Here is a 26,526-nt window from a genome sequence, read left to right on the forward strand (position 1 = left end):
CCGATGGAACTCGAAGCCAGTGAGCTCCCAAAAGGCCTTGTGCTAGATAGAAATGAGAATATACATATAAGGCTTACAGGATCCTCACCCCTGGGCGATGTGGGACGTAACAATAAAACCTTAAAAATAAATATTGTCCTAAAATGTATAAATTTAAAACTACTTCACTGGTCTTCCATTTCGATCCACGTCATAACACCACTGCTTGTAACCCCTCTGCAACGCCTTCTCCATCAACTTCATCAACTCTTCGTTCGTATCATCAAGAGTATAGTTACACTATTACACATATATGCAAATAATTATTTACAACATATAAAAAAATAATTTTACAAAATTAATTATTTTTAACATTTGTCACATTTACTAATAGTTAATCCATCACCGCCTTCTTCATGTCCTTGGGCACAAATTTTCAAGAGAGCCACTCAGCAGTAGGACTATTATTTTGCATTGCTAAATGAATCGAATGCACAAACTCCATGTATTGCATCATATCATGGGCCCGGGGGCGTGTTGTTTCTTTCCACCAGTCGATCCCGGACCGCTGCTCTCCTACTATCCCTATTATCGACCATTAGATGTACAAAACAATGTGAAGAAAATTGCAAAACAATATGTGCTTATAAAGAACACGTCACACTTTACACGACGAAGGGTTCGTCTCATATTTTGACCGACAAAACCTTTGTCGCGCAAAGTACGAAATAAATACACAACAAATACCACGATTTCAACGCCACCGACCATCGCTTTGTGCAACGAAGTCTCGTCCCTCAACATTATGCGCAACCAAAATTTTGTTGCATAATTAAGCAGTAATATGAAGTAAATACGACGTCTTAAATGGTAATCGACTGTTTCACAGTGTTTTTGTGCGACAAAATCTCGTCCCGCAAAGGTTTTAGCGACAAAATTTTCATTGCGTAAAGCCTTGCACGATTAACTGAAAATATTTATTTTATTCCATCTCGAAAATAATTTCTTAATAAAATAATGTCAATATTATAATATTTTGGAAATCTGTTCTCGAAACGAAACAAAATAAATACAATCCATATAAATTTATTCTTCCAAATTAATAATAATTCAGTGTCATTATTTAATAAACCATAAATAGACTAATAAAAGAAAACTTTTCTAATCGTCCACTAGTCCAACCACTCCATGCTGCTCTGCGTCACGTTCAACATCAAACTTCAACTCCTAAAAACTCTGTAAAGCTCTGTAAGCTCTCTAAGGTTCTGAAAGAGCATGTTGAACTTCAGGTTTCCAAGTGGCTTAAGGAAATATTGATTATTGTAACGTTGAGAAATATCAAGGACCTCCAACCTTATCAAGCGTGAAATCTCAATGGGAATTTTCCAAAAATAAACATTATTTGGTAAATTTAGATACCGTAAGTTTGTCAACTCTCCAATTGCAGATGGAATACGAGAGCTGTCGACAAAATAGTTATCGGCCAAATTGAGGCTTTAAAGATGTTGAAGATTGAAGAGACTGCTCGAGCTGTCAATGCCACTCGAGATGTATTTGGTTGCTGATGTCAAGGCCAACAACATGCCCGGTTGTACCCCAAGTAACACCGACCCAAGAACAACAATCAGTACTTGAATTTCACAATATAAAACTTGGACAAAACCAAGAATGTCCAACTAAGTAATCAACATCATCAAACGTGAGGTTTTTCTTTAGATGGAGCAATGACAGTTTTTTGGTCTTTAATACACTGGTTGTAGACTCCAGTTGTGACATTATCACAGATAGTGGAGAAGAATAGGAGGACGAAAGATTGTAAAGTTTTCATTTTTGTTAGCTAATCAAGGAAAGTGTTTGATGAAGAACTAAGGGATTGTTGTGGTCGCTTTAAATTATTTTTCAGCGCTGCTGACTTGACTTCGAAGTTTATCTCCCATCTATATATGTGAACTATAACAGTAATAGAACGTTGCAGAAATGAATTAGACAATGATTAACCTTTAATATCGTGGAATAATCTTCCATAGGAGATTTTTGGTGGGATTGAGTTACTGACTTTGAAGTTTTCTTCCTGATGGAGTAGATGAGAACTAAGACAGGTGTAGGGCCGGGGAATATCGGGTTAGCTAGATAAGTTGTTTCTATGGTTTAGTAAGGCTACAGTAGGAGAGAGATTCTATCTTTGAAGCAGCTCATGTGGCGAGAGAGATGGAGAAAGGGGATGTATCAATTTTAGGAATGAGGGATTCCCATATGATACCTACTTAGATAATTTCAATCATTGATAACATTGATCTTCTTTGGCCTCTTCGTGTGCAATGGTCTATTTTTTAGACTATTCAGAAGATGACTTTCTATACATCTCACATATATCGCGAAGAAAATGTGGTGGTAGACATATTTGCTAACATGGGCTTGTCTTCTCCAACTTCGGTATGCCATGATTCCCCTCTGATGGCGGTTCGTGTTGCTTTGTTTTGTTGGCTTTCTTGGTTTTTGCTTCTAAAATTATTGTGCACCTCGGTATACAAGTTTGTCTCACTTTCTTGTTTCTTTTTTCTCTTAACCATATGATGTTGCTTGTTCTACTTTGCAGGTTTAGACCTTTAGGTTCAACTTCGGAGGGGTAAGATTTCATGTCCCCCCTATTTTCCTTGTATCTTTGTTGCTTTTTGTTTTAGAAGGATAAGGTCTATGTCCCCCTTCTTTTCATATATTTTTTTATCCTTTTTTTCTTTTTTTTCAAAAAACCTCGATGGTACGAGGTAAATTTCTTCATATGAACAAAAAAAGTTACACCTAGTTAGGGGAGGATAAAACCCTTACCCTTCATAAAGCAAGAAAAACAAAATACAAGAAAAGAGGAGGGGGAGGATATACACCTTACCCCTCTTGAAAAATAAAATACAAGAAAAAGGTAGGACTAGACGTTAACCCAAGAAAAAGAAAAGGTGGACATAGGACCAAAACTCTCTAAAATAAAACCTAAAAGGTAAGAACTAGACAAGCTGCAAAACAAAATCCAAAAAAATTAGGTAAAAGGAAAAACTACACGTTAAGAAGGGGAGACAAACTTGTAGGCCGACATACCCAATAAATCTGACTGCAGAAAAGGAAGAATCTCTATAGGAGGAGTGGCATTCCAAACAAGTGAAGACAAGAGAAACCCTAAATTGGCCAATTATCAGCAACTGCATTCCCTTCTAGAAATGTATGAGAGCAACAAAATACCATGTGCTATAATCGGGAAATACAGTTCTTCCAATGAGTCTAAAGTGACCAAGGAGGAAAAAAAGAACCATAAGCAAAGCAAGATATCATGCTAGAAGAGTCACTTTCAAGCCATAAATGTTGCCAACCTCATGCATGAGCCAACTCCACAACAAGAATGACAGCATAAAGCTCCGCATGAAAGAAGTACATTGCCCCAAGCTCAGTGAGAAACCACCAAGGAAATAACTGTAGAATCTCGGAAAACCCCACCACAAGTTGCAGGACCCGGGTTACCTTTAGCAAGGCCACTTGTATTCACTTTGACCCAAGAAAATGGAGGGGGATGCCAAAGAACAAGAACTATAGAAGGAGCTTTATAGGACTCAACCACGATTCCAAGAGAGATTAAAAGTTGCTTATCTAAAATACCACAGACATGAGTAGGAGTGAAAACTCCAACCTGCCTAATCCATGCCAAGGTGGAACGACAAAGGTGTGAAAAAGAAGGAGGCTTACTTTCAAACTTCATCTTATTACGCATCTTCCAAATAGCCATTAGTAAGAAAAACCTTGATGCTAGCCATACATTGCAAAATTGTGGAGAAAACTACTTTGGCACAAAAGTAAGCCATAAATTTGAGAAGGAATCGGTGAGTGAAATAATAGTGCCAACTTGAGTAGCAAGCCAACACCAAGCACGTTGTGCAAATTCACAACTAAAAAATAAGTGCTCGATAGATTCAGAGTTATTGTAACATAGTTGGCATATTGGAACCAGAGGAATGCACTATCGCTGAACTTGGTCCTCCGTTGGGAGTGTTTTGAAAAGAATCCTCTAAATTAAAATAGAATAGTGAGGGGGAATGAAAGGACGCCAAATAATGGAAGCCCAACTCTTAGCAGGAAACCGATGATGAACAATTTCATAGCCATCAGAAAATGAAAAGACTCGAGATGTAGAAGTTTCCCAAATTAACACATCATTATCCTCATTAATTGGAAGAAGCATCTCTAAAATCTCTTTAGTCACATCTGGAAAAGTAGAAGAAAAAATAGAAGGAATAACCCATTTTCCCATATGAATAAAGTTTGAGACCTTAGTGCTAGATAGAGAATGAGCAAACTTAGTAGCACCATTGACCTCCACAATACACATATCCAACCACCTGTCAATCCAAAGAGAAGTAATAGAGCCATTCCCAACCACCCAACGACAATTCTGAAAAAGATATGAAGCATATATAATTAAGCAGAACAAACAGTTGAAAATCAAAACAAAAACCAAAACATTACAGCAAAAGAAGCATATAGAATTAAGTTAAACAGTATGATTCAATGTTGATTTCCTATGCATTTTCATTTGCTTGTCTTGATCTCGGCTCGACTGAATTATGATATGGAAAGCAACTAGATAGCGTAGAAAAGAAGGCACAAAATTTTGTCTCTACCAAGACCAATCTATCGATACATAACCTCCTTATCATCAAACAAATTAACATAATACCATGTTTATTTTTCTGTTCTGCATTATTGTGTAATTTGTGTTTCGGTTCGGAAAATAAATCGTTCTCCAAAAGTCAAACCAGAAATTTAAGCCAAACTAAATTTTTACAATTACGAGTACGGGAATATAATGGGCTGAGTTCTGATTTTCCGAACAATTTGCAAAACCAAAATTTCTCAAAACATGATTTACAAGTAAATTGTGAAAAATGTCTACTGATAAATCACATAATTTCAGTTTTCAACAAACAAACAGAGAGCACACCACAGGCAGCACACAATAGAGAAAGAGAGAGGAAGTAGCAGCGACGAAAGGCGATGAGAAGTCTGGAGGTCAGTGGGCCAACAAATAGATGGGCTTTATTGAAAACCAAGATATAGCTGGGCCTTTTATAAGGTTCAGCGGATCCAATAACATTATAATTTCTTTTTATTTCTTTATTTTTTTGGAACAAGATTAAAAGTTTGAAAAGAGAGAATATGCAGGCTTTTTCTCGTTCTCCTCTGCCTCTCACCACTGCTTCTTTTCTCGTTCTTCCTCTTATTTTTTTCTTTTTCATTTCTAACACTAATAGCTATTCAGCTTCAGCTTGCGTTGCAGCCTTGAGTTTCGGAGACAGGACCAAGATGCTTAAACCTCAGAAATGGCTGGTTTTGTTTAAAGGAGTAACGGCTACTTTTCGATAACATTAGCAGGTAGAATCCTAGTCACTTAGAACGGATGTAGGGCTAGGATTAGGTCATATGAATGGCTGGGATTTACACATCTAGTTGTCCCCTTAAAGTACTTGTACTACCTACATTTCTTGCAAATAAGAATGTCTGTTTTTTTATGATAAATGGTACAATGAAATTCTTTTTGTTTTGTTAATCATTCCTGCACCATTTCTCCTTTATAATCCAAATTCTAACAGGATATAGCTCTATGAGATCTGTGAGGTTGTGAAAGATCATGCTTAAATTAGGAGTCTCAAGTGGCATATACCATAGATTGTCAGATTGAGAAATATCAAGGACATCCAAACTTGTCAATTGCGAAATCTCAACTGGAATTCTCCTCACGACCCAACAAAAGCTATATGATAAATTGAGGTACCTCAAGGTCGTAAGCCTTCCAATTGCAGACGGAATGCGAGAGCCACAGCCAAATCCATTATTAGCTAAATTGCGGCTTTAAAGATGGAGATCACTGCTTGAATTGTCAATCCCATTGGAGATAGATTGGTTGCTAATGTCAAGAGTCAATACCAACATGTCCATTATTACTGCAAGTAACATCGAACCAAGAAAAACAGTCGGTACTTGAATTCCAGGCTATATGATAAATAGTGGATTTGTGTCACCACATGTTTTTTGACACACGTTTTGTAGGGCTCACTATGTAATGTTTTTTAACAGTCCAAATGGTCTATCTTTTAGATCTTTCCTCAAAGATCTAAATCTGAAACCATTTGACCCTTGAATTAAGGGTTAGTGTTTCTTTGTAGAATCGTATTCATCTTTTCTTCACTATAGGTCTACAAACAATTGAAGCCATTGAAGACCAAAGAAATTGCTTGAATTGTCAATCCCACCAGCACCGGAGATAGATTGGCTGCTAATGTCAAGACCAACAACATGTCCATTATTACTGCAAGTAACACACCAAGAACAACAGTTGGTACTTGAATTCCATGTTATATGACAAATAGCAGATTTGTGGCACCACTTGTTTTACGCAATTTGACATAGCCGACTCCATAATGTTGTTCAATGATCCAAACTGTGTATCTTTTAGGTCTTCCCTTAAAGATCATGTCTATCAAAAATTACTCAAATTTGAAACCATATGATCATTGGATTAAAAGTTCAATGTTTCTTTGTAAAACCCTATTCGTCCATTTTCTTCACTACAAGTCTACAAATGAATGTCTTACTAGTTTTGAATTTGTCTACTTTTTATAAGGATGACCTATTAATGTTGTTGTAAAACATAGAAGGTTTGAATCGATAAAATACAATACAGAGTAGACCCACAAAAAGGTGTGTATAATTCATGTAAAAAGATGGAGCAATGGATCCGGCTCATATATATATATATATATATATAATCACTCCATTTGTTCATCCTTCAGTTTTCATTTACATATCTTATTTGTTAACCTTCTAAGTAGGATTGTTTACTCTCAACCCAAACAGTAAGGCTTGTTCCAAACAATAAGTCCATAGGATTGGCATGAGCAAATCACATGAGCAGAGAGGGAGTTTAGCAAATAAGCGAGGAGCGTAATAGCCAGTAAGATTTCTGTATTTTGAAAACCTGCATTTTGAGCATTATAAGTAGATTATTTAGATCTAATTGATGCGAGATTTATACGCGCATAAATTAAACCCTCTTTTTGTCAATTGTAGTGAAGTGTGTAAGTAGGGATCGTTCTGGACCGGGGATTAGGAGGGATTGTTAATCTCTTGGAAACTGACTCAAAAACGTAAAAACAATATAAAACACTAAACTAGACTCAAAGAATGTGAAACTAAACGTTAAAACACTAAGATAAACCAAAAGACTCAAAATACTTTAAAAACACAAACTAAATTGATTTCTAACTAAATTGAACAATAAAGTAAAGGGGGATTGAGTTTTGGACAGAATTAAACTAAATGAACAAATTGCAATTAAAACAGAATGTAAATATGAAATTGATGAAATGGAATGAATGGATGCTAGCCAAGGGGTTCATCTCCACACATGTTACACTTGCATAATAAAAAGATTTCTAATTTCATTTCAATAAACCATGAATTCTCAACGCTCTGGGTTAATTAGGTCCGCTTAAATTAACCGTCAAGTTTTCCTTAAGTTAATGAATTGGATGATTGCATACGACAACCCAAAGCATTCCTCACAAGTTCCCTACATGAATTGCATAATAGAGATACAAGCAAGAATCATTAAGCAACATGAAAACTATAAGTGTTGACGAGGCATTCGTTACTATGATTGCATGAAACTTATGCCAAGAATTTGTTTAACGCGATTGTTTATAAGCAACCTCCACTACTTGTGAATATAAGTTCATAACTATTACGTGAAACTCACTTATATTCTAGCGTCAAATTCATGCATGAAAATTAAGCGTTCATTCTTAATAAACATACATAAATAGGTTATCAATCAAACAGTTAAACAAATTGAATTCACAACTTATGAAACGTAATTAAAAGTAATCAAATCATATTACAAACATAAACATAGTTTCGAATCACCCCCTAGCTAAAGGGGGTTTAGTTCCTCATAACTTTGAAATCAAAGAAACACCTAAACATTCCAACAACTCAAACTTGAATTGTATGAACGTTTAGGCACTCTTCTCTTCCTCTTCGTTGTGGCACAAGGTCTAAGGAGATGTTTAGGGCTTTTAGGTGTATGTGGAATGGAGTGGGGAATGGTTGGAGTGGCTGCAATGGAATAGGATTGGTGTTTGGATTATAAGGGAGAGATGGGAAGCCACGGCTAGGAGAGGGAATGGAAGTGTTTGAAGGGTGTTGTGTTGTGAATGAGATGATGCATGAATGAATGAATGCAAGGGTATTTATAGGAGTAATGGAGGGAACATGACAGCTAGGAGGTGGGTGGAAATGTGGCTGCATGTTTGGTGAATGATTATGAGTGAATGCATGTGACTTGTGGCTGCAAAGAGAAGGAGAAAAGCTGGAATGTGTTGATGTGCAATGCACGGCAAAGGGGGGAGAAATGATGGCAGATTGTGAATGTGATTGATTTAGGGTGAATGTGCATGTGTTTTAGGTTGTGTAAGCATGTGGATTAGGTGGAAAATGCATGTGAAGGTGTTTGTATGTTGACAGATTTGAAAGGGATTGCACGGCATGGTTGATTTCTGGTGGTTGTGAGGTGGAAAGCTAGAAATGGCATGTGAAGGTGCTGGAAATGTGAGTAGGCCACGGCATGGAGTGTGGGATTAATTGAATTGTGGTGCAATGATGAAGAATGCATGTGGAATGGATGCAATGATGAAGAATGAAAGTTGGAAAGCTGCAGCAAGGTGTGTGGATGCTGGAAATGATGGAAAGGCACGGCAAAGAGTTGTTTTGGGGTTTAAATGGTGCTGTTTTGTATGCCAAGGGATGTGTGATGAATGATGAAGTTTTGCATGTGCTTAATGATTAAAGGGTGAGAGGATGCAGCTGCAATAATGTAGAATGAAAGCTGGAAGTTTGAATGGGGAATGCACATGCAAACAGCTAGGAAAAGTTGTGGATTAGGTTAGAAATGTCAAGGTTTATGCACGGCAAAAGGGTGAATGGGAAGAGAAATGAGAGTGCATGTGTTGGCTCAATTATATTGTTGGGAAAGCATGTGATTAGGTGGTGTAATGATGAAGTGGGAGGTGGAAGAATGTGGTTGGAAAGTGGAATGATGAAATGGGAGTGCACGACAACAAAAGTTGGGAAAAGGGTTGAGTGGTGTGTGTAATTGCATGTGTGTGCATGTGGAATAAAGAATGAATGGTGGAAATGTGAGTGAATGATGTGCATGTGTGTGAATGCATGTGGAATTAAGAAGAGTATGGAAGTGAATAAATCATAATAGGGCTAGTTTAAAGGGCTAGGGTTTAAGTACATAGAATGGGCCTAAAATAGGTTGGTTTGCATGGCATAGAATGTTTGATTGGGCTAGGCCCTTTGTTTTATGTCCCCAAAGGCTTCAATTTCGTCCATCCTCTTTGCTCCATGATTAAGCTATCCAATCCATGCCCAAAAGTGCCCCAAATAGCCTCAAAATGCACTTTCTTGCTCCCTAAGCCCTTAGATACTAAAAACACACAAAAGAAGCATAAAGGACTAAAATAACTAAAGAAACATAACGTAAATGTACGAGAACAAGCTAAGTAAGTCGCCTAAATATGCTCCTATCACTAATTCAATGGCCAACACTAGCTCCAGATCCAATTTAAGTAGAATTCCAAACATAGTAAATGAAGAACAGAAATTAGAATTTCAAACAGATGACAGTGTCGACTTTGGAGATTGGAATATCCCCAAGGTTTCTAGTAAAAACATTTACAAAAAGAAATGGTCAGATATCAGTCTACCTTCAGATTGGTGCTTGATCAATGAAAGCAAACTAGTAAGCATACAAAATAGCTTAGTCAACCTAGACAACATATAACAATATTTTGATGAAACGGTTAAAATCAACTTCAACCCTCCAACTAGAAAATCTAGTGTCCACTTACACAAGTTAGCCCAGTCACACAAATCTTTAGAGCCAAATAGAAATTCTTTTTCTGGATCCACATCAGCCGATATGGTGTGTCGAGATCAAGATTTAATCAATTCCTTAGTCAATAGAAAATTACAAGCAGTAGAAACGAGCTCAGCAGTCACCCAACAAGAATTAAGTAATGACTTGATTAACATAAAACTAAAATAAATAGAAACAGCCTCTCAGGTGACTCACCCAAGATAGCAGCCCAATACTCAGAACCAAAGATAAACCTCTCCAATAGAATCCGACTTCCAAGCAAGTCAAATCAACCACCAATTACTCGTACTCAACAAACGATTCAAAATTCGATGGAAGAAACTCAATGTTGACATCGAAGCAACAGGCAACACTCCCAAAAGGAATATTTTCTGAAATAAATATACAAAATAACAAAAATTGGACATTTACAATAAATGGACCGATTTCATGAAAAAACAGAGATTTGAAGTATTTTTCTTCGATTTCATTGAAAAATATTACGAGTCTGAAAAGAAATTAGAAGTCATCACCAAAGAAAATTGGGTCAAAAAGGACAAAATCATAGTCTCTTCTAGTCACCCTCCACAAGAAACAAATTAATCACAACCGCAAACACACAAGTACCAGCCACCCCTTTCAAACTTCCCAAAGAAGATGCAGGAGTCAAGCCAGTCATTGAAACTGTAAATGAAAACTGAATGATGAACAAGATGTAGTGATTATAAAGATGAAAACTCAATTACCACTCACTTGGCTCTGATACCAAATGACGCGGGTCCTCACAAAATTTCCCATTACTCCATCAATTCCAGCACAGCTAGCACAATCATCCCTGCCGACCGTCCCGGAACAGTCATTATCGGATATTAGCCCATCATCATCACTTAAAGGAACAACCAAATCATCCAGGTCAACTAGCTCAAAAAGCACAGAAAAAGCCACCCAAATCAAAGACCTAACTCAACAATTATTTGTAGAAGCAGCGATGCTCCATATTGAAGAAGAATAAGTGATAGGAGCATATTTATGCTACTTAGTTAGCTTGTTTTCTTGCATTTACATAACTAATTTCTACTTATTAGAGTATTTTAAGCTATTTTGGTGTGTTTTCAGGTTCAATTGACAAAGTTGGCAATAAAGTGCAATTTGGAGCATTTTAGAGCAGTTTTGGGCTTGGAATGGATTACACATGCATAAAGCAAAGTGGATGGATGAATTTGAAGATCAAGATAGGGTAGGAATGTGCTTAATATCTCGAGAAACAAATTTGAAAGCATTGAAGATAAGGAATCAGCTACAAAGAAGGAACATTATCCAAACAACCTTATCTTATCCTATCCTAATCTTTTGCTACCTTAATTCCTGCTGCAAAGAGGACTCCTTTTCACATTAAATCACCTAAATATTAGGTTCTATAAGCCCTATTTTCGTGCCCTAAGTTTAAGCCACATGTAACCCTTTCCCTTTAGAAATCTGCCGCACCTCTCTCTCCTTTTCCTTTTTGGTTTCTACCATATAGCTGACATTTTCCTTATGGATTTGAAGTGTTAAAATCCTTTTCCTAAGCTACTTTTGTGCCTCACCTAAGCCTATAAATATTTGTCTATGCCGCATAATTCAATCACCACCCTCTACCATCATATCACCACACCATCCACCACACCTCAAGAGCCTAAATTCAGAAAATCCCCATTGCGCCGCAGGAAGGTAGGAAGGAGGAGCCACCTGGAGTCGTGCCTACCATTCAAGACTGATGCAAGATTTATATGCACACAAATTAAACCCTCTTTTTGTCAATTATAGTATAAGTATAAGTAGGGATCGTTCTGGACCGGGGATTAGGAGGGATTGTTAATCACTTGGATTTGACTCAAAAACGTAAAAATAAGTTTAAAACACTATACTAAACTCGAAGAATGCAAAACTAAAAATAAGAAAGATTAAGACTAAGACTTCAACGAAATAGGGGGGACTTGGATTTGGACGAATTTAAACTAAAATGGATACTTGGAAACAAAACAAATTGTAAATATGAATTTGACGGAAATGAATGGATGGGAAGCTAGCTAAGGGGTTCATCTCCACACATGTTATACTTGCATACAAAATGGTTTCTAATTGCTTTTCAATAAACCATGAATTCTCAACACCCCGGGTTAATTAGGTCCATTTAAATTAACCGTCAAGTTTTCCTTAAGTTAATGAATTGGATGATTGCATACGACAACCCAAAGCATTCCTCACAAGTTCCCTACATGAATTGCATAATAGAGATACAAGCAAGAATCATTACACATCATGAAAACTATAAGTGTTGACGAGGCATTCGTTACTATGATTGCATGAAACTTATGCCAAGAATTTGTTTAACGCGATTGTTTATAAGCAACCTCCACTACTTGTGAATATAAGTTCATAACTATTACGTAAAACTCACTTATATTCTAGCGTCATATTCATGCATGAAAATTAAGCGTGAACTCTCAATAAACATACATAAATAGGTTATCAATCAAATAGTTAAACAAATTGAATTCACAACTTATGAAACGCAATTAGAAGTAATCAAATCATATTGCAAGCATAAACATATATTTCGAATCACCCCCTAGCTAAGGGGGGTTTAGTTCCTCATACGTACAAAACAAAGAGAATTGAAATTAAACATTGAAATCAAAGAAACGCTTAAACATTCCAACAACTCAAACTTGAATTGTATGAACGTTTAGGCCCTCTTCTCTTCCTCTTCGTTGTAGCATAAGGTCTAAGGATAGTTTGATGGTGTGGATGGTTTGGGGAGTGGTGGAAATGGAAGCAATGGAGGAGAAGTGGAAGGGGGACTCACGGTTTTGGATTCTAAGGGGAAGTGTTTGTGTTAGTTGTGGTGTGAGAAATGGAGAGATGGAATGGGAAGTGAATGAATGATAAATGAATGAAGTGTGTGTGGTTTATATAGGAAGAGAATGGGTGAGAATGTGGCTACAATGCATGTGAAAAACAGCTAGGAAAGTGGGTGGAAAGCTGGAATTGCACAAGGGGAATGCTGGAAAGTGGAAGGGATGCACGGCATGGATGTTTTGGTGCATGTGTTGGCTGATTTGGTTGTTGGGAAAACATGTGTTTGCATGTGAATGTTGTGAATGGCAGCTAGGGGAGGGAATATATGCATGTGGTGGCTGAATGATGAAGAGAAGTTGCAGAAAATCTAAGGGAAAGGCACGGCATTGAAGGTGTTTTTGTGTTGGAAATGCATGTGATTGCATGTGTTCAAGGATAGAATATGGCTTGGGTGATTAATCCATGGGATAGACAGCTAGGGGGGGAACATATGCATGTTGGTGCATGAATTATATAATGAAAAGTGAATGATTAGTGCTCTAGTGTTAGGACAAAGGTGCAGCTGAAATGAAAGGGAATGTGCACGGCAATGATGTTGGTGTTGTGTAAATGCATGTGTTTGAGGTTGATTTATGAAGGGAATGCATGTGTTGATGAATGGGATTGTGGAAAGGCAAGGGAATGCACGGGTTAGGCTTGAAGAAAAGGTGTGTAAATGGGGTGATTGAATGATTAAAGTGCATGTGGGTTGGAAATGGGGCTGCAATGATGAGAGATTATGCACGGCAAGGGAGAATATGAATGCATGTGAATAAATAATGCATGTAGGGTTAGCTAGGTTGGCTTTGTTTGGGTGCATGTGTGTTGGAAATGGCTAAGGGGAATACGGCAAAGGCTTGTGAATGCATGTGAGTGGCTGATTTATATTGCAATGATGAAGAGTTGCATGTGGGTTAGGTTGGAAATGGGATGGGATACACGGCAAAGGAGATGTTGTTGGTGTGTGAATGCATGTGTTGAATTGGTGGTGCAATGATGAAAGAATAAGTGCATGTGGTTGAATTGGTGAGTGAATGATTATGACAAAGAATGGATTTGGCTGCAATGGTGTGTAATTGGGCTAGGGTTTAAGTGCATGAAATGGACCCAAATTGCTCCCCCTTGCATGGCAAGGAATGGTGTTTGTGTTAAGCCCACGGCAATGTGAATGTAATTGGGTTAGGGCCATTGTTTTGTGTCCTCAAGTGCATACAAGGCCTTCAATTTCATCCAACACTTGGGCTCCAAGCATAAGCTATCCATCCTTAGCCCAATAGTGCTCCAAAAGGCCCCAAAACACACCACAATGCATCATTTCGTCAAACACGTCTTATGATCCTGAAAACACACAAAAGAAGCATGAAGGACTAAAATAACTAAAGAAACATAACGTAAATGTACGAGAACAAGCCATTTAAGTCGCATGAATATGCTCCTATCAAAGACGTTGGATTGTTGGAGCGTTTCTAGGTGTATTCTATCTTTGTTTTCAATGTTTAAATTTAATTATCTTTGTTTTGCGAACATAAGGAACTAAATTTGTTTTAGCTAGAGGAGAATTCAAAACCATGATTATATTTGCAATATGAATTGATTACCTCCAGTTGTGATTTCATAAATTGTGAATGCAATTTACTTAACTGCTTGATTGATAACTTATTCTTGTCTGTTGATTAAGGAGGCTTACTTAGTTTGCATGCATGAATTTGATGCTAGAATATAAGGAAGTTTCACCTAATCGTTATGAACTTATATTCATAAGTAGTGGAGGTTGCTAGTCACAATCGTGTTAAGTAAATTCCTGGCAGGAGTATCATGTTGTTCATAGTTACGAATGCCTTGTCAATGCTTATGATTTTCACAAAACTTAAATGATCTTTGATTGTATCTCTATTATGTTGTTCATGTAGGGAACTATTAAAGAATAATTTGGTTGCCGATGCGTATCCCATCCAATTCAATGACTTAAGGAAAATTTGAGGGTTAATTAGTGTTGTTAACGGTTAATCTGGGGCGTTGAGGTTCATGGTTTATTGGAAAAGCAATTGGAAATCGATTTGTATGCAAGTGTGTCATGTGTGGAGAAGGACCCTCTAGCTAGCCATTCACCCATTTAAACACCCAAATTCGTTCAAATTGTTTAGAGTCTTAAAATCTGTTAGTTTTTACTTTAATTTTTGTCCAAATCACTTTCTAGTACCTGTTTTGAGTCAATTTAACTTAGTTTGTGTGTTTTGAGTCTATTTAGCTTGTTTTGAGTTGTCAGAGTCTAGTTTTATGTTTTTGAGTCTAGTTTAGTGTTTTAGAGTTTAAATTATGCATTCCTTCTAATCCCCGGCCAAAACGATCCCTACTTTCATATACTACAATCATAGGGTTTTAATTCTGCAACTAGCGAACTCAGCAATCCAAAAAATATAGTTAGCCAAGTAGGTCGACTACCAGGAGTGCCAAAACCCTTTTGCATAAAGCCATGTGAACATAGTTAATCACCATGTGAAAATTAAAGTCATCAAGTCAAGTCATCATGACAATTGCCATCTTTTCAAAGTCACCATGTGAAGTTTTCAGACAAGGTTCCATCAATAATTCCGACAAAGAAAGGAATCACTCAGTCACTGATGTGATATAAACTAACACACAAATTAAACCCTCTTTTTAGGCCGAGGATTAGAAGGGATGCTAATCTACACAAATTAAACTCTAAATCACTAAACTAGACTCAAAAACAGAAAACTACACTTAAACTGACTCAAAACAAACTAAACTGACTCAAATAACTCAAAATAAGCACTAAGGGGGTGATTTGGACGAAAATCTAATTAAATTGACTCAAAACATGAAAAAAGGGTTTGTTTGGATGAAAATTGACTTAAAACTAATAAGTTGCAGAACTAAGTAAAAGGTTGCATGAGATTAAGGTGACTTAAGGGGTAAAGGGCTAGCTAGAGGATTCTTCTCCACACATGACACATATGCATACAAGTCGATTTCCAGTTATTATTCCTATAAACCATGAATGACAATGCCCCAAATTAATTGTGAACTGCACAAATTAACTCTCAAATTTTCCTAATTTCATTGAATTGGACTCAGCGACGCAATCAAATTATCCTTATCAAGTTCTCTATATGAACAACATGATAGAGATATATATCAAAGATCATTAAGTTCTATGAAAATCATAAGCATTGACAAGGCATTTGTAACTATGAACTACATGATACTCCTGCCATGGATTTACTTAACACAATCATGACTAGTGACCTTTACTACTTATAAATATAAGTTTATAACTATTAGGTGAAATTCCCTTATATTTTAGCATCAAATTCATGCATGCAAACTAAGTATGCATCCTTAATCAACATACAAGAATAAGTTCTTAATAAAACAGATAAGTAAATCGCATTCATGTTTTACGAAACAATAATTGGATGTAATCAATTTATATCACATATATGTTCATGGCTTTGAATTCACCCCTAGCTAAAATGAAATTAGTTCCACATGTTTGCAATTAAACAATATCAATCATTTAAACATTGAACTAAAACTAAGGATAGAAAGAACCCAGAAACGCTCCATCACTCCATTGGCCTTGGATTGCAGGTCACGGCACAAAGCTCTTCTTCTCCTTCCTTGCAAAGTTGCGGCACTTCTTTATATTTTTCTCTGAAATTATATATATATATATATATATATATGCAAACTCACGACACCAATCCTTGGAGGACAAGGATAGGGCACGGCACAATTCTAAGAGAAAAGGAATTACATTGTTTGCATGATTTCAAGATTTCTAGAATCAGATATGATATGAATTGTTAAAACATGATAAGGACTCCTAAATTTAGATGGGAAGGATTTAGAGTAGGATAAGGACTCCTTTTGCAGCTGGAGATGAGTTTAGATAATGTTGGATTAAATAGGATAATGTTTGGATAATATGGGATAAGATAAGATAAGGTTGGATAAGATCTCCTTGTTTTCAGCTGATTCCTTGTCCAAGCCTTAATTTAATTTTTCCAGATTTGTAGCACATTTTTAGCATCATTTGTCACCAAAAACGTCCATCCCTTATGCTCCATACACATGTTATCCAATACAAGTCCAAAACTGCTCCAAATTGCTCTATTTTGCCCTTTTTTGTCACCTTTGCCAATTGAACCTACAAACACATGAAAATAGCTTAAATCACTATAATAAATAGAAACTAACTAAGTAAATGCAAAGAAATAAGCTAACAAAGTCGCATAAATATGCTCCTATCAGTCACCTACACATTCCACAGTAAAAGTAGTAATTATTCCAACAAGACCACTATTCATTAACAGTAAAGGCAAGTCACCATCCATCTCGTCCTTCCACAGTAAAGCAATCAATCACCCAAGTCTCTTTTCCAAGTCTATATGAAGAAGACTTAGTTGGAGAAGACTTCAAGCTCAATTTTACATTTTCTTAGTAAAAAATTTCTTTCAGTTCACACTGTACCCAAAGAAATCAAAATTGTAAACACTTTTAATTTTCAAATGTCAATCCTATATGCTCATCAAAGATGGGTGTTCCATCTTTGTCTTTTTTTTACTGCATTTTTAATTTCGTTTCTTGATTGTTCAGTGAGATGTTTTCACACCAGGAATGGAGCATTCCTGTAAATCTAGTGACCAAAAGGTTCACAACTTGAGTTTGACTGAGGTTATGATTGGTAATATAACTATTAGCAACCATGGAGATATGTTGTAATTTGTTCAAAAGTTCTAGCTTCCAGCCACTTTATTACCACCACCAGTAAAACAAGAATCAAGCCCAAATTCTTCATCGGCCTTAGCCTTTACCAATCGTTTCACTCCCTTAGCTTCTACAATAGGAAACCTTAGGCCCAATTACCAATCATCACATCCCAATTACCAAATGGCATTAATCAGTCAATATGATCCTTATTCAACCCCAACATACCAATCATCATCATCCCAACCAATTAGTTATATCAAAACATCACCATACGTCAAGAAATATCCCAGTGAATATCTTTTCAGTATCCCTTTCAATCATAATCAAGAACAAGCACTAGAAAAATTAGCCAAAACAGTTTTTCTACCCAATTTCCATTATCATCCTACAACACCACATAAAACACTGAAATACTATCAAGCCATCTTTAGTGAAACCGAGTCCATTTCAATCAAACTTGTCTATAGCAAAACCCATGAAAACAAAATCCCCTACCATTCTCTTTACATTGGAAAAATTTTAACCGAATTAGATTGGGGAATCCCCTTTTACAAAAGCAAACCCCTTCACACCCAATATGTTCAAATTCCTAATAACCATTACAATTACTTTGATTACATTTATGCATGGACTAACATCTTTCTCTATCAAACAGAAGATTTTAGTCATTCATGGTTCATTAATTTTGACAAAAGTTTCAAATTAAATTTTCCTACATGGTTCCCTAAATGGTAGTCTACTTATGGCCCAACAACCATTCTCCTACCAGAAGAGCTTATGCAAGTCCTCTCTGCCAATTTCCAACACAAATTTGACAGAAGCCAATTCAACTATAGAATTACACTTCTCCTAGTTTTCATGACCAAATACAAAGTCCCGTGATCATGAAGTGTTATTATTAAGTCCAAACCTATGAAGTCAATAACATCATATCAGTCAAGTGGTGGGATAAATTCAACCATCAGTCAGGTCCTCACATAATTTCCCATCACTCCATCTCCAGTAATTCCAACACAACTAGCACAACCATATTTGCCAGCCATCCCGGAACATTATCGGACATTAGTCCATCATCTTCACTTAAAGGAACAACCAAGTCATCCAAGTCAACTAGCTCAAAAAGCAAAGAAATGGCCACCCAACTCAAAAACCTAGCTTAACAATTACTTGCAGAAGTAGAGATGCTCCATTCTAAAGAAGAAGAAGTCGCAGACTCCGAATCTTCAGATGCATCTTCATAGCAACCAGCCAACTCAGCAAGCCAAAAAACACAGTCAGTCAAATAGGCCGATTACTAGGATTCCCAATACCCTTTTGCATACAACCATGTGAACATAGTTAATCACCATGTGAAAATTAAAGTCATCAAGACAAGTCATGAAGACAATTGCCATCTTTTCAAAGTCACCATGTGAAGCTAAAGTCACCATGTGAAGTTTTCAAACAAAGTTCCATCAATAATTCTGACAAAGCAATGAATCACTCAGTCACTTGCACATTCCATAGTAAAAGTAGCAATTATTCCAACAAAGACCACTATTCATCAACAAAAAAAGCAAGTTACCATCCATCCCGTGCTTCCATAGTAAATCAATCAATCATCCAAGTCTCTTTTCCACTTCTTTAAGAAGATGTATCCGGGGAAGAAGAAACGAAGCTCAATTTTACATTTTCTCAATGAAAAACTTTCTTTGAGTTCACACCGTACCCAAAGAAATCAAAATTGTAAACATTTTTAATTTTCAAACGTCAAGGATGCCTGCGTGCACCAATATCCTTTTCACCAATCAATTTCTAATTTGCTGACCCAATCGTCAGTAAATTAATTGTAAGTTCCAATTTAAGTTTTGTAATATAACTTATTTTCAAATTATATTTGCATCATAATTTTGAATTCATTATTTTCATTATGAAGAATATTTTCATAACAACTAATTTTGAATGGCATAAAATCCTTACTCACAGTCAATTCATCGAATATCTCAAATTCAAGGTAAACGCAGACCAATCATTTGTTCAATTCTTTCTATTTGTTTATAACAGTTGATTTCATGGCATACTTAATCTTGGTTATCCTCCACATCAAATTTCCAATTATTCAATTAACAGTTCATTCAATTCTAATCATCATTGCCCTTGGTTCAATTGCCCTCATCGTTATTTTATATATATATATATATATATATATATATATATAGTGCTGATGAAGAATCTTGATTTTGTGGCGTTTAATTGCATGGCTGAGGTCAATTTCACAATCGCATATTCAATTTTAAGGCACAAGTCCAATTTCAATCTGAATTGCAATTAATTGCAGTGATCATTATAAGTAAGCTCAGATTAGAAAATCCCTTCTCTTTCTTTTCCTTTGTAAATGTAAGATAGTCATATGATACGGCTATGGAGTAATGCGATCTTAGAGACGAAATTCGATAATATTTCTGATTGATTATGTATGAATTAATTAACAAATATTTCTGATAAATGAAGATGAAATTTAGACAAGTAGGCTAGCATATTTTAATAAGACCATTATGTCTAAATCCTTCAATATGTGTATCTCCTTATACCTACGGAGCACAATAGATTTTTGTTCTACAACCTATGTAGAACTCTGATTAGGTTGAGATATCACGTTGCTCAGCCCAAAATCAGCGATCTTAAGATATTCGTTGGTATTCAAAAGAAAATTTTAAGGCCTTATGTCTCTATAAAAGACATTATGTTCATAACAGCGCTTCATAATAGATACCTACTACCAAATAAACGAAGGAAGGAATAGCCTTGTGTGATATGCAATAAGTTGAGTGAGTTCCTAATCAATTATGCTTCAAGCATCCTTTAACCGTGAAGTTACTTCTCTACAGACAACAATAAAGTTGGTTTGTAACATCTTGTCTTTGCCAATTCCTTCTGATTCTGCAAATCTTTCCACAGACAAAGTGAACACCCAAAACACCTTTGAAGGGAAAATGCTTAGCAAAATTATTCTTGTTGGACATCATAAATATGGTACAAGCACTATATTTAAACAGGTAAGACATTTGTAGAGGGAATAACCCGATTCTAATCTCTTAATATTATTAAGCTCATTACCGAACTGGTGCATTCCTATTTCATAACATCAGGGTTAGTAAAATTTGTTTATTCTACAAAGCTATAGATGATAGTAATTATTGGTGAAACTTGACAGATGAACTAGTATTGACATAACTTGAAGTTTTCAAGAAACTTTTCCTAATTTTAATTTGTATATTTGTACCTGTAAAAAGTTGATGGTTTGTGCACATCGGAAATGTGTAAACATACATACATACATATATATATATATATGTATGTAAGTATGTATTTTTCTCAATGCACTACTACATAATCCGCATGTAATTATGTATAGTGCATCGTCTCATCAAATGGCATAATGTGCATGGAGGATCTTAGAATAGTCATATGGTTGTTTTGGTACTACTAGCTGAGAGATATCATTAGGAAGACAACAACATCCTCTACAAATTGAACATGTTCAAATCTGCTCGTCCTATGCTTTGTCTATTGAATCTTGTTGAACTAAGGCACAAATTTGATACTTTCTTGTGTTGTTAAATTCTAGGTGACAAATGTTTTTGATAGACATGCTTGCATGCATAAACATCAAAGGATAATTAAACTAAATATCAGATAACCCAATCACAACTGGTTCATACTCGTAGGAAAGAAATGAAATTGCAAATCGGACAGAAGAAACAGAAAACACAAGCACCCACCATAGATTTGAGCTTATAACTACAACAAAATTGGTCTTTTGCAGCGCACAAAGAATGCCATAAACTGTCATTCACTGCACTGTCACATCCCGGCCCGGGGTGGATCACTTCCCGGGCTCGCTCCACCACCGTAGCATGATATTGTCCGCTTTAGGCTTACCATTCCCTCACGGTTTTATTTTTGGGAACTCACGAGCAACTTCCCAGTGGGTCACCCATCATGGGATTGCTCTAGCCCCCTTCTCGCTTAACTTTGGAGTTCCTACGGAACCCGAAGCCAGTGAGCTCCCAAAAGGTCCCGTGCTAGGTAGGGATGGGAATATACATATAAAGATCACTCCCCTGGGCGATGTGGGATGTCACAGCGCGATCCCCCAAGCAGTAAAAGCCCCTGTCATAAAAGAAGTTTTGTCAAATACAATGTTCTCTAGTAGCTGTAAATAATTTAAGCAAAACACGTTGTAAATGCTCTTTAAGGCATGCCTTACGCGCCTTAATTGGTATTAGATATGGTGTTAATAGAGTGCCGTAATACTGCAAAAGAAATTACGGCATACATGTGTGACGTAATTTATATTTGATACGGTGCTTGTTGAGTGTCGTAATACTGTGAAAGCAATTACAACACACATTGTACATCATAAAAAAAGATTACCATCAACAATTACTACTAATTTTGTAGCTATAATTTACATTTATTTTATTTTTATTTTTAACAATTCATTTTAGACAAACCTAACTTCATAACATCTAAATTAATATTGTAAGGAACACAATAGAAAAATAACAACAATCACCACAAACACATTAAATTCCAAATACTTAAATTAATTAGTAGAAATTGTCAATTAAAGTACAATTGGAAGTTTTGACACAAACAAAAATGCTTTGTTCCTCTTTACAAATGATGCACATCCTAAAGTTGACAGAGGAAACTAATCATGACTACAAAGTAGCATCAGCCCCAAAAAAGCAATCTCCCAAGCTTATCCTCCATGTCCATTGTCCATAGAGCATCCAATTTGATCACAAAAGAGCACCATACAAACAAACACAAGGCAATTCCTTAAGAAGTGCTAGGTTAATTCTCAAATATGTAGGACCAAAATATATAAACTAGTAAGTGATAGAAAAACAAAGCAATTCCTTAGTTACTATAGTTTGTAACTAGTAGGGGAATCAAATTTAGTTGCACAATGCTGCTTGCTTATGTCTAGCATTAAACATGATCAAACTACTCAGACATCCAAGAAAATGCAAAGGACATCATCCATGTATGTAGAATTAATACAAGGCACAAAAAACCAAAATATACAATATATTCCTAGCATAATCAAACTTACTTGTAGAAAGCCCCTTGCTCAGAGTGTTCTGCATAACAGAAGGGCAAAATATACAATATTCACAGCATCAGTTGAATGGGAGATTAACACAAGTTAGCAACCAACAAGAAAACATAATAAAGGGACAAATTATACGATATACCAGAAATAAAATTCACCATCACTAGCCTCATAAACAAGAGCAATTACATTACATTTAACCCCACACCTGCAATAAAAATAACAAGACTAAGTTAGTATTATTATTTTTGATAAACTAGCACTAGCCAAATTCAAGCCCACATCTAAGCCAAACATAGGACTCGCAATACAAAAGCTCCCAAATAGTACCAGACTTTTGCAATGTGCAAGGGACATTCCAAAACAATTAAACCACAATCAATATCCCTACAATTAATTTATCCAAACCCTAAATCTAACAATTTTAACAATTATTATAACATCAATTGAGAAAGTAATTGAGACAAAACTTAGAGGTCGTAGAGAGAGATGAAAGGAAGAGTGTTCCCTTGCTGGGGATTCTAAAAGAAGATCTGGGTTGGGATCTGAGTTCCTCCCAAATTATCACTTTATATTTGAGTGAAAGAGTTGTATGATATTTGGTTAAAAACTGAAGTTATAGAAGAAAATGTTTGAAGATATATCCCAAACCTATACAGAGTCGATTCTTCCATAAGTACGAAACCATCCACAAAAATCAACATATAAGTAATTCAAATTACAAAATTCCAAAAACTCTACTAGTACCCAAATTACAAAATCCCATCAGTACAAGTGAAATAAAAAAGCCATGTCAAGCATCTCAATATGAAAATTTACCTATAATGGCATTTACTGCAAATGAACGAAAAAGGGTACCCGAAATCAGCAGAGAAACAAAAGGCATATGCAGAGGGTTTTGGTGATGAATGCACTGCCAAGAAAAAAATCACTACAAGAAAACACAATTTTTGTGGCGACAAACATTCTTCACATAAATATGAAAATTCGTCACATTTGACTATATGTGGTATATGACATACAAAGAAGATTTAGTTAACTAGACATTTGTACAATTTGGAAAGTTCCAAAATCCCATACTTGTAATATATAAAGTGATATATTTTAGTTGTACATATTCATTCAAATTTTCATAAACACTATATAAATTGCTTTCAGCTCTAGTACTCTTGTAGCCATTCTCAAATTTTACCAATTTAAAATGCATAATCAAAAGCAATGAGAAGCATAAGGAATGCAAACAATATATGCATATGGTTATGACTAATGTTAACAAAATACTTGTAAAACACCCCTATATTATTATTGTACGGTAACATTATATAGATTATCAGAGCTTTATCACAAAATCAACTCTTAATTAAAAAATTGTTTTTTAACTATATCAGAAAACATCGGTATCTAACTTGGACTTATACAAGAAAATACATACCAAAAGGAGTGTAGTAGCCTAAACATTATCACATAACCACTCCAAATGACTCTTTGGTCTCCCATTCAACATTAGATCATTTGGAAGTTTACCTCGTCCTCTCACAAGTGTTTCACATGACAAGTAGTGCTGATGTAACCGATGCCTAAATTGTGAGTACAACTTCGCCATCTTCTTTTCAATATATTCAATCATCTTTCGGATGGGATAGGTCTACTACAAATAATACCTATTATTGAACATAAATATGTGCAAGTGTTTGAAATTACTATAAAAAAACTAAATTAAATTCAGACTCACAAGCAACTTGAAGGTAAATCTACATCAGAGCTTGAGCACCTTCAATCCGGAAAATCATGAAAGTATAAGAATTTCATATATGTATATACAAAGGTAAATCTACATCAAAACATAATTAGATTAGAGCATAATATAGAAATTTTAAAAGCTGACTTATCAAATTATAGGCGTTCAATCACTTTACTAGTTTCAACTTCCTATCCTCGCAACAAAACATTTTCTATTAAACACTAATATCTCAACTTTTGGTTGTACAGCACAAACTACAAATCACAAGGCATAACACATTTCTGCAACAACGTTCATCATAACAGAAGGAAGGGAAAATGACGAGCACCACCAAATTGGGAAGCCAAAAATGTTTACTTGTTATAATTCCAAGTCAACAAAACGATTTAGTATCAATTCAATTGTTGAACCATATGATTTTCTAGTATTAGTCTTGTGCCTTTCAAGGTTGACCCAATTAAACACCACACATAAATCATTATATATCAAAAGATGGTGCCTTTGTCTTGATATTCTTTTACAAGATGATATCCTAAACTACAGAATGTGAAATTCGAACTTAGAGTGCAAATGGGTGAGTACACTACCTTACTCAACTTGCATACCTCATATTTGGTCTTTGGTATTTGGTGACGAGGAATTGAGGCAAAGAAATAGTAGCAAATTAAAACTAAATTTCACATTCTATGGACCTGGTTAACTAAGAACATCTCACATACTAAACCGACTTCTATAAATTTATCTACCACATCGGCCTTCTTCAAAATAAATACACAATCACAATAAATTGGTTCCTTTTATTCTTTCTACAAATTCACCCTATTATTTTCGAAGAGAAAGGAAATTGATAACTGGGTGTCTACTCAAAACAAGCTAAATTAACTCAAATACCACAAAACTATAACCCAAAACAAGCACTAAGCAGTGATTTGGACAAAAATCTAACTAAATTGACTCAAAACATGAACTAAAGAGAAGTTTGGATGAAATTTAAAACTAAAAAGACTCAAAATACTCAATGGGGGTTGTTTTGATGAATTTAAACTAAAACTAAGTAATTGCAGAAACAAATTAAGTTTACGCGAAATTGAATGAATTAAAGGGGTGAAAGGCTAGCTAGAAGGTTCATCTCCACACATGACACATATGCATACAAATCGATTTCCAGTTATTATTCGTATAAACCATGAATGACAATGGCCCAAATTAATTGTGAACTGCACAAATTAACTCTCAGATTTTCCTAATTTCATTGAATTGGACTCAACGACGCAATCAAATTATTCTTATCAAGTTCCCTCTATGAACTGCATGATAGAGATACATATCAAAGATCATTAAGTTCTATGAAAATCATAAGCATTAACATGACATTCGTAACTATGAACTACATGATATTCCTACCATGGATTTACTTAACACGATTATGACTAGCAACCTCCACTACTTATAAATACAAGTTCATAACGATTAGGTGAAATTCCCTTATATTTTAGCATCAAATTCATGCATGCAAACTAAGTATGCATCCTTAATCAACATACAAAAATAAGTTATCAATCAAACAGATAAGTAAATCGCATTCATGTTTTACGAAACAATGACTGGAGGAAATCAATTCATATCACATATATGTTCATGGCTTTGAATTCCACTCTAGCTACAACGAATTTAGTTCCTCATGTTCGCACTTAAACAAAGATAACTTAAATTAAACATTGAAAACAAAAGATAGAATACACCTAAGAACATTCCAGCAATCTAAGATTGAATGGCAGGGCACGGCTCCAAGGGTTTCCTCTCCTTTCTCCTTGCAAGGTTGCGGCACAAGAGAGATTTCTGTGTATGATGGATGTGTGGTGCGAATTGTGGTGAGAGATGGGTCCTTTATGGTTGCTGCGGCACAAGGAGAAGGGAAGGCATGGAAAAGGCTGAGAAGGAGGGGAATTAGGATTCCAAATCAACAAGGAAAAATGACACTTCTCATTCAGATTCCAGGGAGGAAAAGGAATGGTCCTTGCGGTAGGAAACATGGCTTCTAGAAGGGATGTATGCGGCATAGATTTAGGGATAGGGCTTTGGCTTCTAGAAACCTGATTTGTAAGTATCCTAATGTCATTTAGATGT

The 26,526-nt window shown here is 35.7% G+C and overlaps 1 long non-coding RNA gene across 3 annotated transcripts; it reads right to left on the bottom strand.

Annotated features, from left to right (window-relative positions):
* Positions 1 to 22,113: 22,113 nt before the first annotated feature.
* On the bottom strand, positions 22,114 to 25,255 carry LOC125472227. 3 transcript variants are annotated; one of them, XR_007254160.1, is made up of 2 exons: positions 24,391 to 25,255; positions 22,114 to 24,303 (listed from the first exon to the last, which is right to left on the bottom strand). It is a non-coding gene; the product is annotated as an uncharacterized LOC125472227 (long non-coding RNA). The 3 variants fall into 3 exon arrangements; XR_007254159.1 differs by having other exon boundaries at positions 22,114 to 24,306; XR_007254158.1 differs by having other exon boundaries at positions 22,114 to 24,319.
* Positions 25,256 to 26,526: the final 1,271 nt, after the last annotated feature.

Source organism: the organism of the source record quoted next, unplaced genomic scaffold, assembly GCF_019419815.1.
Source record: "Pyrus x bretschneideri cultivar Hongxiangsu unplaced genomic scaffold, Pyrus_bretschneideri_v1 Contig68, whole genome shotgun sequence".
In the NCBI taxonomy this organism is placed as follows: domain Eukaryota; kingdom Viridiplantae; phylum Streptophyta; class Magnoliopsida; order Rosales; family Rosaceae; genus Pyrus; species Pyrus x bretschneideri.